This window comes from Rhodnius prolixus, unplaced genomic scaffold (assembly GCF_049639745.1).
Source record: "Rhodnius prolixus isolate KJV_2025 unplaced genomic scaffold, Rpr scaffold_7, whole genome shotgun sequence".
Taxonomy (NCBI): domain Eukaryota; kingdom Metazoa; phylum Arthropoda; class Insecta; order Hemiptera; family Reduviidae; genus Rhodnius; species Rhodnius prolixus.
The window spans coordinates 18,130,602-18,143,559 of record NW_027411582.1 but is presented as its reverse complement, the minus strand read 5'-3'; the positions used below and the strand labels follow the sequence as shown (position 1 = coordinate 18,143,559).

Sequence of the window (12,958 nt, the reverse complement as noted above, 5' to 3'; positions counted from 1 at the left end):
GTACCTAACTGACTTAATGCCTTTCCTAATTCAATTGCCAATCAATTTACACCATTTCAAAGAACTCAACCACTCATATTTACTTATTATTATATATTTTTATATATGTAGATTTTAAAGCACTGTATAGATTTATTAAGTAAGTAAAGTAATCGCCTATTTTTTCAGGCGGGGCTTAACGTCCAACTACCAATTAGGTGTCGTAGACGGAGGCAACTAGCAAACATACTTTACTGTAAACTTCTTTTATTAACCATTAAATAAAATCCAAGGCCTAAGACCGGGAATCGAACCCAGTACCACAATACTTACATATTAGCTTCGCAGGTCTCGCCTCTAACCGCTCGTTACTGTTTATAAGAAAAAATATAAAGTAATATTAATAGATAAATGTGAATATTGGATTTTTGTGAGTGTTTCTTTTGAATATTATTCTTTTATTTTGGGTGTAGTTTATTTTAATACCTCATTAGATTTAGATGTAATGTTAGATTTGTTTCATTCGGCTCTCACTAGTATACAGGAGAATTATAGTTCTCTACCTGTGTTTATTGGAGGGGATTTTAATGCTCGTGTGGCCGACCTTAATCAGTTAGGTTCTGATTTGTTTCATGACACTTTACTCTATCCTGCAAGACATAATCAGGATTTGGTATGTAATTCTAGAGGTAAACGGCTAGTGTCCTTTATGGAGTTATATTCAATGGTACTTATTAATGGCAGATCAGTGAGTGATTCGAGGGGCGATTGTACCTATGTACAAACACTCGGCTCTAGTACTATTGATCTTTTTTGGGCTGACATATGTCATTTAGACTTAATTGCAGATTTATGTGTAGATAATATTGTCACTGCCTCTGATCACTTCCCATTGAATATTTCTCTAAGGTTACCTGGTTCTGTGCCATCCAATAAAAGTAAATTTCAGAAAGTGAGTAAATTGGTTTTTGATCACAATAAATTGCCCTTATACAACAGTATTATGGGTCACTCTTCAAGAATTTCAGTTGATTTTGAACGATCATCTATTGATTATGTTAACGATAATTTGATTTCTGCTGTTTACGATACTAGTGAAAAGTTGGAACTTTGTAAATCTTTTTTTATAGGAGGATCGAATAAAATGGTCTCAAATAAACATTGGTTTGATCATGATTGTGTCGAACAAAAGCATAAGCTCAAATTATTATTAAAAAATTTAAAGTCTTCGGGTAATAGAAATTCAATTAACACTAATTATTTAAAAGAAAAGAAAAAATATTTACAATTGATCAAAAGTAAGAAAAAACTGTACAATGCTGTTTTAGTACAAAGTTTAAGTGACTGTAAGAACAGTCAAACATTTTGGCAAACCATAAATAAATATCGCAAAAAGGCCAATAACCTTGCGCCAGTTATTAAATGTGAACAGTGGCAATCTTATTATAGTGATTTATATCCAAACAGAATATTAGATAATCAGCTATTCATTGATGTACTGAACCCTTTCTTTGATCTTCCTATCAATACAAGCGAATTGTATTGCGCTTTGAATAATTGTAAATTTAATAAGGCACCTGGAGCTGATGATATTTCTAATGAATTTTACAAGTATCTTCCGCAAAATTGGTTATTATATATTGAAACAATGTTCAATAGAATTTTGTTAAATGAGTGTATCCCGTCTTCTTGGTCCAATATTATAGGTTTTAATTTACACAAGAAAGGTGACAGATCTTCATTAGCAAATTACAGATTAATAGCTTTAGCTAATACTTTGTTGAAAATATTTACTTTGATTTTATCAAATAGAATTGTAACTTGGTCAGAAACGGTTGGTGCAATACCTGAATGCCAGAATGGGTTCCGAGCTGGACGAGGCTGTACTGATAATATTTTTATTTTATCCTCATTAATACAAATTAAGCTTTCCCGGCCTGGTGGTGAATTATACGGTGTTTTTGTAGACTTTAGAAGGGCCTTTGATTCTGTGAATCATACCTTACTTTGGTCAAAATTATTCCAGATTGGGATTAGCGGTAAAATTATAAGATTTCTAAAAGTACTTTATGATAATGCAGTCTTGCAAGTTAGGGTTGGTAATCAATTATCGGAACCAATAGAGGTCACTGAGGGTGTTTTGCAGGGGGAGTCGTTGAGTCCGCTCTTATTCAATTTGTTCATTTCCGATATTGAGACTTATTTTAGAAGTAGGGGACTGTTCGGCGTTCCTGTGGGGCATCGCTCTGACATTCTGATGTTGTTATATGCCGATGACTTGATAATCTTTGGGGATTCGTTCACCGATATTCGATCGAAACTGAAATGCTTGGAATCGTACTGCAAAGAAAATGGTTTAAATGTTAATTCCAATAAAACCAAAATTATTAGGTTTTCAAAAAGTTTTAAGAAAAAAGTCAGAAATTTATACTTTAACAATGTTTTGATAGAACAAGTTTCTAATTACAATTACTTGGGGGTTTTATTTTCTAATTCCGGGGTTTTTCTAAAAGCGTCTGAAAATGCGGTATCTAAAACAAATGCGGCTATTGGAACTGTGTTAAATACTTGCGCTGCATCGAAATTAATCTGTTGGGATTCCAGGGTTAAACTGAATGAAGCCATTGCGATGAGCGTATTATTGTATGGTGCCCATATATGGGGGCTCAGGTACAGCAACACGTTGGATGCATGTAGTCTAAATTTTTACAAGCGTTTGCTTGGATTACCGCGTTGTACGCCCAACTTTGCCGTGCGTTTGGAATTTGGTGTGGTACACATTAGTTATCTTCTTCTCAAGTTTGCTGGTAACTGGATTTATAAATTAAAAGCTATGTCGCCCGACAGATACCCGTTGCTGTGTTTTCTAAAGCTGTTGGAATTAAGTCGTAATGCAGTAAATACCAAGTATAATTGGGTCTCACAATTAAATTTCTTGTTTCCTTCTTTAAATCTATCAGATATTTTATTCAATGACAATATTTCCAGTTTGAAGAAGCAGTTGAAACAGTTTTTAGTTAGCTATAAAAAGTCGCTTAAAGAATCTGACCTTTGCAAATTGCACAGCTCCAATTTCAGTTTAATCTATTCTGCGTTAGTTTTTAATGATCAGGAGCCACAGAATTATTTGAATTTTCCTATTTCTTTTAAATTTATACGATTGCTCTCTCAGTTGCGTTTGTCCTCTAAATATGTATTGAAGATTAGTATTGGTAAAATTACATATACATTAAATCCAAATGAAAAGTGCACTTTGTGTAACACCGCCCAATTTGAAGATTTGTCCCATATTTTGTTAAATTGCCCAATATATTTACAATTTCGTTTAAAATATTTAGGTTTTTTACAAGAAGTTGATCAATTTAATTTTCCAATATTATTTCATAATATCAGCGCTGAAAATATAAAAAAATTATACTATTATGTGGAAAATGTGTTAAAACTGAGGGCATTTATTCTAAATGAATAATACAGTGTTTAACTAATAATATGAATTATTGATTTATATGAATATTTAATAACTCATTTATCGCAAGAGATTTTGATTTCTATTAATTATTACTTAAATTATAACACTGGTATTGTTTTCCTTTGTTTGCTATGTAAGATGTACAAGTTTTTCTTTTTGTTTTTTGTATATGTACTGTTTTTTGTTTTTTGTAGCAACTCCTTTGTATAGGGCTATGCCCATGTAACAAATAAATAAATAATAATAATAATAATAATAATTGAGTGGAAAAATTATCATAAAGTAAAAGAAAATCAATGTTAAAGTAACCAGGAACCTGTATACTCTTTATGGAGGGCCCCCGCTGCTGCAAAATTTATAATACTAACAAAAACTGGGCAGAACACCTCATTAAAAAAGCTGAATGAAGAAGTGGCCAAGAAGAAACGCCTCTCCAGGGGCCGAAGGGACGGCAAACAGATTCGGTGGCTGGCCCAGGTCGATGGGATGGATGTCAGAGTGGCTGGAGCACCTACTTGGAGGACTAAAACACACAGGAAAATGTGGAATGGAGAATGTTTTTAATTTTTTTCAAACAGGATCTGAAAATAGGTAGGATGCGTTTAAAGATTTATGAACAAGAATTGGCAGACTGAATACTAATAAACTGCGCCATCATGAATGCAACAAAAAAAAGTCATAAAACTCAGAATGCTAGTACCTAACTGACTTAATGCCTTTCCTAATTCAATTGCCAATCAATTTACACCATTTCAAAGAACTCAACCACTCATATTTACTTATTATTATATATTTTTATATATGTAGATTTTAAAGCACTGTATAGATTTATTAAGTAAGTAAAGTAATCGCCTATTTTTTCAGGCGGGGCTTAACGTCCAACTACCAATTAGGTGTCGTAGACGGAGGCAACTAGCAAACATACTTTACTGTAAACTTCTTTTATTAACCATTAAATAAAATCCAAGGCCTAAGACCGGGAATCGAACCCAGTACCACAATACTTACATATTAGCTTCGCAGGTCTCGCCTCTAACCGCTCGGCTACCGTGGCGCCTTGTATAGATTTATTATTTTTATTTATTTTTTTAATCAAGTTGTCCAATAGGGAAGGGATTACCTATGCGGTTAGCGTCCACAATAGTAATAGGTTAGAACCCGCGTTCGAATCCCAGCTGCTGGCCCTTAGATTTTCTTTTCCTAGGACAGTGATGGACAGTGTTGTCTGTAACGAGAGATAATTGTTCGGAGGCCGGCAGAGTACTGAAAAAATCTGCGGGTGCCAATAACCTTAGATGTGGACGCATCTTAAATAATTAAAAAAAATGTCCAATTTTTATCCCCTCAAATTGACTCCCCAATCTAAAAACAGGCTACCGTTCTGGAAAAGTTGTTAAAAAACCTAAAAAAAAAAAAAAAAAATCAAATTAAAATGATGCTGCAATCTCCATCAGATTTATTGTAAATCGTAAATTTCTTTCACTCCCAACGACCCCAACATTCAATTCAAACAATTTGTAAATTGTGAATTTAAAAAAAAAAATGCCCACTATCCAATCTAATTGTAGTAATCATTTTTGATTGTAAACACTGTCGCTTCTACAGAATATCTCAACAATTCAAGTCGACTGAATCGTCAAGAGATATTTCCCTTGAGAATGATCACAATTGTTGCGACACCAACATGTGATGTGCTGTTGGAGGGTGATGCAATTTAAAGAATTCAATAAACATAGAAAAATTCTATTTTGTTTGTACAAAATTTATGTTTTTATATCAAAATTAAATAAATGTATCTTACCTCTAACATTAAATTTCCTTCACACATTACTTCCTAATTTAATTCAAAAGTCGCAGACAGATGTTTTTAAATGACTATTCATAAATTAATCCGTTTCACTACAAGTAATTTGATTTCCTGCCTGTTAATAAATTATTTCTAACATCCTTATTTCCAATAATTTCTTCAAAACAAGTAATTCCTGTGATACGCCATCTTTTCTATAACCTACTAACAATGAAGAAAGCATTACGAGGGTCGTTTGAAAAGTCCGTGCAAAGTCAGAGAGATAGCACTACTGGCGCGTATAGAGGTTATGTTTAGTTAGTAGCATCTCTTGGAAGAACACACACCAAGTTTCAGCCAGATCGGTCTATTTCTTTGTGTTTGGCATTCGTTTGAATCGAGGAAGTCGAGTGATTTTCAAAAAATGGACGAAAAAGAATTTCGTGTGTTGATTAAACACTACTTTATGAAAGGCAAAACGCCTCAGGAGACTAAAGAGAAGCATGATAAACATTATGGTGACTCTGCACCTTCGATTAGAACAGTTTATAAGTGGTTTCAAAATTTTCGCAGTGGCCATATGGGCACAAGTGACGCTGAACGTTCTGGACGCCCTGTTGAGGTTACTACTCCAGAAATCATTGATAAAATCCATGATATGGTGATGGATGACAGAAGAGTGAAGGTGCGTGAGATTGCTAGTGCTGTGGGCATCTCGAATGAACGGGTACATAATATTTTGCATCAACATTTGGACATGACAAAGCTATCCGCAAGATGGGTGCCGCGATTGCTCACGCTTGTCCAAAAACGAAATCGTGTGAAGTGTTGCAAGGACGGTTTGCAGCTGTTCCAGAAGAATCCGCAGGACTTTAAGCGTCGTTTCGTCAATGTGGATGAAACATGGATACATCACTACACTCTTGAGACCAAAGAACAATCTAAACAATGGATTACCAAGGGGGAATCTGCGCCAAAAAAGGCGAAGACCGTTCCTTCGGCCGGAAAGATTATGGCGACTGTCTTTTGGGATTCGCAAAGAATAATCCTCAACAGCTATCTGGAAAAGGGTAAAACTATTACACGTGCATATTATTTATCGTTATTGGACCGTTTGAAAACCGAGCTGCAAGAAAAACGCCCACGATTGGACCACAAAAAAGTCCTTTTCCATCACGACAACGCACCAGCTCACACCTCAGCAGTTGTGGTCGCAAAATTAATGGAAATTGGGTTCCAACTCGTTTCACATCCCCCTATTCTCCAGACTTGGCTCCCTCGGACTACTATTTGTTCCCCAATATGAAGAATTGGCTGGCGGGAAAAAGATTTTATTCAAACGAGGAGGTGATTGCAGAAACGAATGGCTATTTTTCAGACTTGGACAAATCCTATTATTCGAAAGGGATCAACAAACTAGAGCAGCGTTGGACGAAGTGTATAAGCCTAAAAGGAGACTATGTTGAAAAATAAAAAAGGTTTACCCCCAAAAATTAAGTAGTTTTTATTTTTGCACGGACTTTTCAAACGACCCTCGTATTTTAACTCGGGAGATTGTTGCTTACTTTTGTAATTCATACGGTGTTTTTGTGATCATTTCCGTTATGTGCTAATTTCCATTCATTTTTTTGTGTTTTTATTTTTATTTTCAGTATTAAACCCTAAAAGATTCGTAGTTTAGACTCAGTATTTTATTTTTATTTATAAGTTTGTTTTTTTTAATTTATTTAAGTTACACCAGCGCTAGATACGACATAAGTAACAATGACAATAACTGACCACTACAAACTCAATAATTGAGGGGAGAAGTTACCCAGTGATAATACTCCCTAAGTCGTCTCCCAGGATTAGCTACTCTCCTCAGAAGAGATAAAATCGCGAGGCCACAAGCTGATTTTAATCGTCTGGGAGGTTGATCTGGATGGTGATAAGATGATAAATGGCGGACAAGAGGATTGTAGAATGAGAGTGCAAGTTCTGATGAAAACTTTTATAGCGAGTTCGTGCAACCTGGACCTACAAACGGAATTTCTAAGTCTGTGTGGATAGTTAGATTTGAAACGTAAAATGGAGCTGTTTAACGATAGTGCGGAGAATTTTAGACTGAAGAGATTGAATTCGTTGAATATTGGAGCGTTTCGTTGAACCCCACAGTTCAATACCAGTACGTCCAGGCGGGTATTAGTATAGAATTGTAAATCAGTCGTTTGTTATTAAGTGAAAGTTTTGAACGTTGGTCTAGTTGCCTTTTAAGCAGTCGATAACGCCTGTTAACTTCAGTTCGTTTAAGTCGTGTGTGCGGGTCCCAAGCCCAGTCTTTTGTTTAAACACAGCCTAAGATACGGACACAACATTGGCAGGAGGAATTGGAATCGAGTCATAGAAGATCGGAGGAAGAGTGATGCGGCGGAGAGTAAAAGTAATGTTTTGGGATTTCGTTTTCATTTAACTTGATTTTCCATTTTTTTAAACCATTCCTCTAAGAGAAAAAAGATGAGTTTGAAGGTTTCTGTGTGAAGTTACCGGACCAATGTGAGGAGAAAGTATAGCTGTATCATCTGCATAAGTTAGGAGGACAGTTCCAGGATGGATTGGTAAGTCTGCTGTGTATATAACATATAGGATAGGTCCTAAGATGCTTCCTTGAGGAACACCCGCTTCAATACGATGTTCAACTGAATACGATGTTCCGATTTGAATTTGAAAATAACGATGTGACAAATAGTACTTCAAGATGAGGAAGTGAGTGAACGGAAGATTTATAAGAATAGATTATCAAAATTTATTTTAATTCAAATGTCCATTGTCATTACAAAATATTGTTTAAACAAAAAATGAATCTACATCTAATCTACCCTTAATCTAAATTGTAAAAGAACACATCTTCTTCATCCAATTTTATTCTCACTCTGGTAACAACGCTTTTTGTTCTTCTTCTACTTCTTAGATTTTAAAGAATGAAGGACAGTACTTTTTAAATAACCAAAAAAGCAAATTTCTGATCGCTCTTTCACATAATAAAAAAATATATTGGTATCACTTTGTTTGTTTTCCAAGTGAATACCAACTATGCTTCTCATTTAATAAAAGCAGGCCGAAACCCAGAGAGTGTTTCTATAAGGAAAACCCAGCAAAAAAACAAATTGTGGATTTTTGAAAGGTGTAGCTCTCAGAGAAATGCCGTTAAGTTGATGTTACTAGTTTACCGGTTACTAACTTAATGAACCATAATTACTTGCAGTTAATCCAAGATTTAACTAACATGTCTCATCTTCTAATTTTTTAATTCTCAAGTTCAGCTGGAATAAGCTCATAAAAATATAAATGCTCTCAGGGAAGTTGTTTCCAAGTTAAAGATTTTGGCAATCCCAGAAAGTTATTTTAATAAAATAAATACAAAAAGGAAAACAACAGCTGACCTCTGTAAGGTTATTCTTAAGGTTATATAAACGAAGTAGTATATTCCTGTAAATTCCTTGGTTAGCTTTTAGGGATTTTAGAATTGCTTCATTATCATACTAAATGCAGAAAGATTATTCTCTTTTTTTTGTTTGTTTCATTTTCTAAGTCCACTCTTAATGAAATTTGCTCCGAAAAGTTAAGCGCCTTATTGCTATTCTCTAATTTAAATCTTTCATTAACTGAAAATGGACTTTTCAAGTGAAGCACCTACGTTTTATCGCCATTTTATCAAGTTCTTTCACACAATCCAAACTTAATTATATTTATTTAGTAAATGAATAAATAATTTATTTAAGAATTTATTTTTCTTGAATTACAATTGATGAATAAGCTACTGCTGGACTATTCTAAAATTGTTCACTGAACTTGAAATTTGTATTTCATTGTTTTAAAATGGATGTTGCTTTTTATTTTTTGTTAATTAAATTCTAAAAGTAGGAGTTAAGCTTTGTATTAAGTGATAAAAATGTAATTAATTATTAAAAGAATGAAGTTTAACTTCTTTTATGAGTTAACAAGTCTTGAAAATCAATTCTGGCGATCAATTGTGACCAAGTAAGTGACTGTTTCTTAATTTTATAATTTTAAACTTCAATAAACGGGCTAAACATTTTCTTTAATTTCAACATATTTTACTCCAGGGATGGCGAACCTTTTTGAGACGTGGGTCAAATTTTGTTCATTTTTTTTCTAGTACTAGCTCTTGGGTCACTAATGCCCATTTGCACAAGAGTTAAGTTTAAAAATTTTAAAGTGAATATTTTCAAAACTAAACATCTGTAAGATTCAGTTAGCTTAACGGGTAAAACGGGACGAAACATTGTGCTACGGAAGTCTCTTTTTTACAAACATAAGCTGAACAACACCATAAAAAAGTGTGTTTTATCTGAAGAAAAATCTAAATATGGTTATTTGCTTTTTTTAACAAACAAAATATGAGTAAAATTATACATTTTATTTGATATTTTGTAAACACTTTTGCTTTATTTCAAATACTACAAAAGCATATGTCGTCATTTGCGTTTTAGAACTGTAATGATCAAACTAAAGGTTTATAGATAGCATTTAAATTGCTTTTGTGTCAATGCGTGATTGAAAACAAAGGACAGAGAGAATATAAATTATCCACACAATTAGGAATTCTAAATCAACCAGCGTAAATAAACAAATGGTTGCCTAGCAATTGTGGGTCAGTGAAAAAGCTTGCACAGGTCATAGGTTCGCCATCACTGTTTTACTCGATTGACGTTTTGGCCAAAATTAACCACGTTATTACTTAGTCATTCCTTTTTAAGACAGTCGTTATTAATGCATTTTATTAAAAGAAGCGTTTAAATAAAAAAGTGAGGAGTAAACATTTTATGGGATAGCGATGGTAATCTCCTTTGACAGCAGTAATCTTTTAGCAGGGCTTTATTGTCACCAATTTCACTTATGGTTTAACTTGGATCTTTTCAAATAAAATATAATAATAATAATAATAAAGCCATTTATTTGGTTTCAGAATAATACATTTTTTATATATATAATACATGTTTTTTATGAAACAAATAAAACAATAACTTTTCAAAAAGAAAGACTACTATAATATTGAGTAATTCTTGAAACCAGGCCCACTACTGAGCATAGGCCTCTCCCATTAAACTCCATAATCCTTCGTCTTTCGCCTTCCTAGTCCATGATGGTCCAGCATGTTTTAAGATGTCATCCGCCCATCTCTTCTTTTGGCTGCCGACCCTTCTTTTCCTGAATTCCAGAGACCAGTTAGTAATTCGATTTGTCCAACGACCATCTTTCACTCTCATCAGCTTTCCTGCCCATTTCCACTTTGCCATCTTCACCTTTTTTATAATACTCTTTAACAAAAACTTACAGTTTAAAATGTTAAGTATAAGGGTTGATTAAACGCCAAAAGGTACACAAATCAGCAAGCACCCAACATTTCATTAATTCTTCATTAATATTTAAGTAATTTTACTGCATTAATATTCATTAATATTTTTTAGAATTTATTAGATGTCACAGACCCTTATGCTGGCCATTTTCGTCTACAAAATATTTGTTCAAGTAGCACTGTAGATTGACTGTAATATCTAGTTATTTATAATAATCAAACTATTAATTACAGGTTAAAAAGAAAAACGTTATAAAAAATAAAAAAAAATTATGAGGCTAAAAAATTCAAAACTTTTTTTTATAAAAAAAAATGTAATATGTAATATAAAGTAAATAAGATATGTATATTTTTAGGACAGCTAATTATTCCAGTATTTTACTATAAGTAAAATTAAATTACAATAGAGAAATCAATAATTGTTGTTGAATAATCTACTTGTTATAACTGTGTGTTATTTGTGCTCTCGAATATTTTGGTAAGACGAATTCAAGACAGTAGCCTACTCTAACTTTGTCTTTTTCTACTTTAACATGCATGTACATATGTGTGATTTATCATAATTATAACAAAAAAATATTATAAATGAAGTGGCCAGCATAAGGGTCTGTGACATCTAATAAATTCTAAAAAATATTAATGAATATTAATGCAGTAAAATTACTTAAATATTAATGAATAATATCTGACAAACCAGTTCGCTCTCTCATAAATGTGCTCTTGATTTTATCCTTCCGACTAACTCCTAGCATACTCCTCTCCATAGCTCTTTGAGTAGTCTGAAGCCTATATAGATTTAGTTTCGTGCAAGACCAGGTTTCGGCACCATACAGAAGGCAGGGCATTACGCATCGTTCTAAAACTTGACTTCTTTGTTTAAGATTAATATTTCTATTTTTTACTAAATATTTCAATGACCAGTATTTTTGCCAGGCAAGCGTAATTCGTCTTTCTACTTCTTTGCTGGTCCTGTCATCAAAACTAATTAGCTGCCCCAAATAAACTGTTTCTTTAACCCATTTCAGTTTGACATTGTCTAGTGAAATATCTTTAGTCTTATTATTGGGATTTGTAAATAGAACAGTTTTGTCAAGGTTAATAACTAGTCCTGCCTCTCTGCTAGCTGCCTCTAGTTCTACCAGCATTTTTCCTAAATCTTCGCACGTATTGGCAAACAATACTAAATCATCAGCAAACCTGAGGTGACTGAGTTTCCTTCCTTCAACAGTGATGCCATAACCTTTCCAGTTTAAACAGCTAAACAGTTCTTCAAGAGCACAGTTAAATAGAACAGGTGACAGTGGGTCTCCTTGTTTAACTGCCCTTTCAATGCTAAAATAAGGTCCCTTCCTGTCTGTCACTATTCTTGCTTTGCTGTCTCTGTATACTGATTTAATAATGTTTATATATTTATTGCATATATTTTGAGATTTTAATGCTTGGAACATAAACGAATGCTTCAGAGAGTGATGGTAATAGCGATGATAATCTCCTTTGACAGCAGTAATCTTTTAGCAGGGCTTTATTGTCTCCAATTTCACTTATGGTTTAACTTGGATCTTTTCAAATAAAAACAGCTCTAAAAATATTTTATTCTCAGAAAACTTTCATTAATATGTTAATATTCTTTCGAAGTAAAATCAAATGAAGTGAAACTAACATTTTGAAGGGTGATATCTACAATTTGGTAAAATATTAGGCAAGATTCTATGTTGAATACGGTGCTGAGAAAATTTTACCAGTTTAACCAAATCTTACTTCATCCAAAAAAAGTGTGTTTAGTTCTTTGTGAAACAGATCACAAATTACAAGTTCCATGTTATTCCATGGAAATTCATTTATTCCAACAAATGATAAAAAAAAAAGGCGCGAAGCGCCCTTAATCCAGTGGAGGTGGTTCTGTCTATAAAATAGTTAGCTTAAGTATACACTAGGACACTCATGATTTGGTGTATGTATATTTTCGAGAGAAACAATGCCAGGCAATGCATAAGACATTCCACCTACATTACGCATGCATTTATTTCGTAAATCATAACTTTCATATCTAAGTGTATACCCTCGTCTTGAATTAAAGTACAGTCGAGCCTCCCATAAAGGACACTCTCACTAGCGACCACCTCCAATTACGGACCAGTTTTTGGATTTCCCCGTTTTACCCCTATACACTTTCTATATAAAAGAACTTCCATCTAACGGACACTCTACATAGTGACCGCGGACATTGATTTTGGGGAACGGATTAAATGTTTCACCTCTCACCAACGACCACCTTATTATTAAAAATTCCTTTGACGCGGTGATAAAAATAATTATCCCCTCTCAAGTTTTTCTTTTTTTTTCCTGGTTTTTCCTAAAGTTTCCTATA

At 33.5% G+C, this 12,958-nt stretch overlaps 1 long non-coding RNA gene across 1 annotated transcript in view; it reads left to right on the top strand.

Moving 5' to 3' along the window:
• LOC141447105 (uncharacterized) overlaps positions 1 to 12,958 on the top strand; it is a 32,790-nt gene that overhangs the window by 6,518 nt on the left and 13,314 nt on the right. The window lies entirely within an intron of this gene.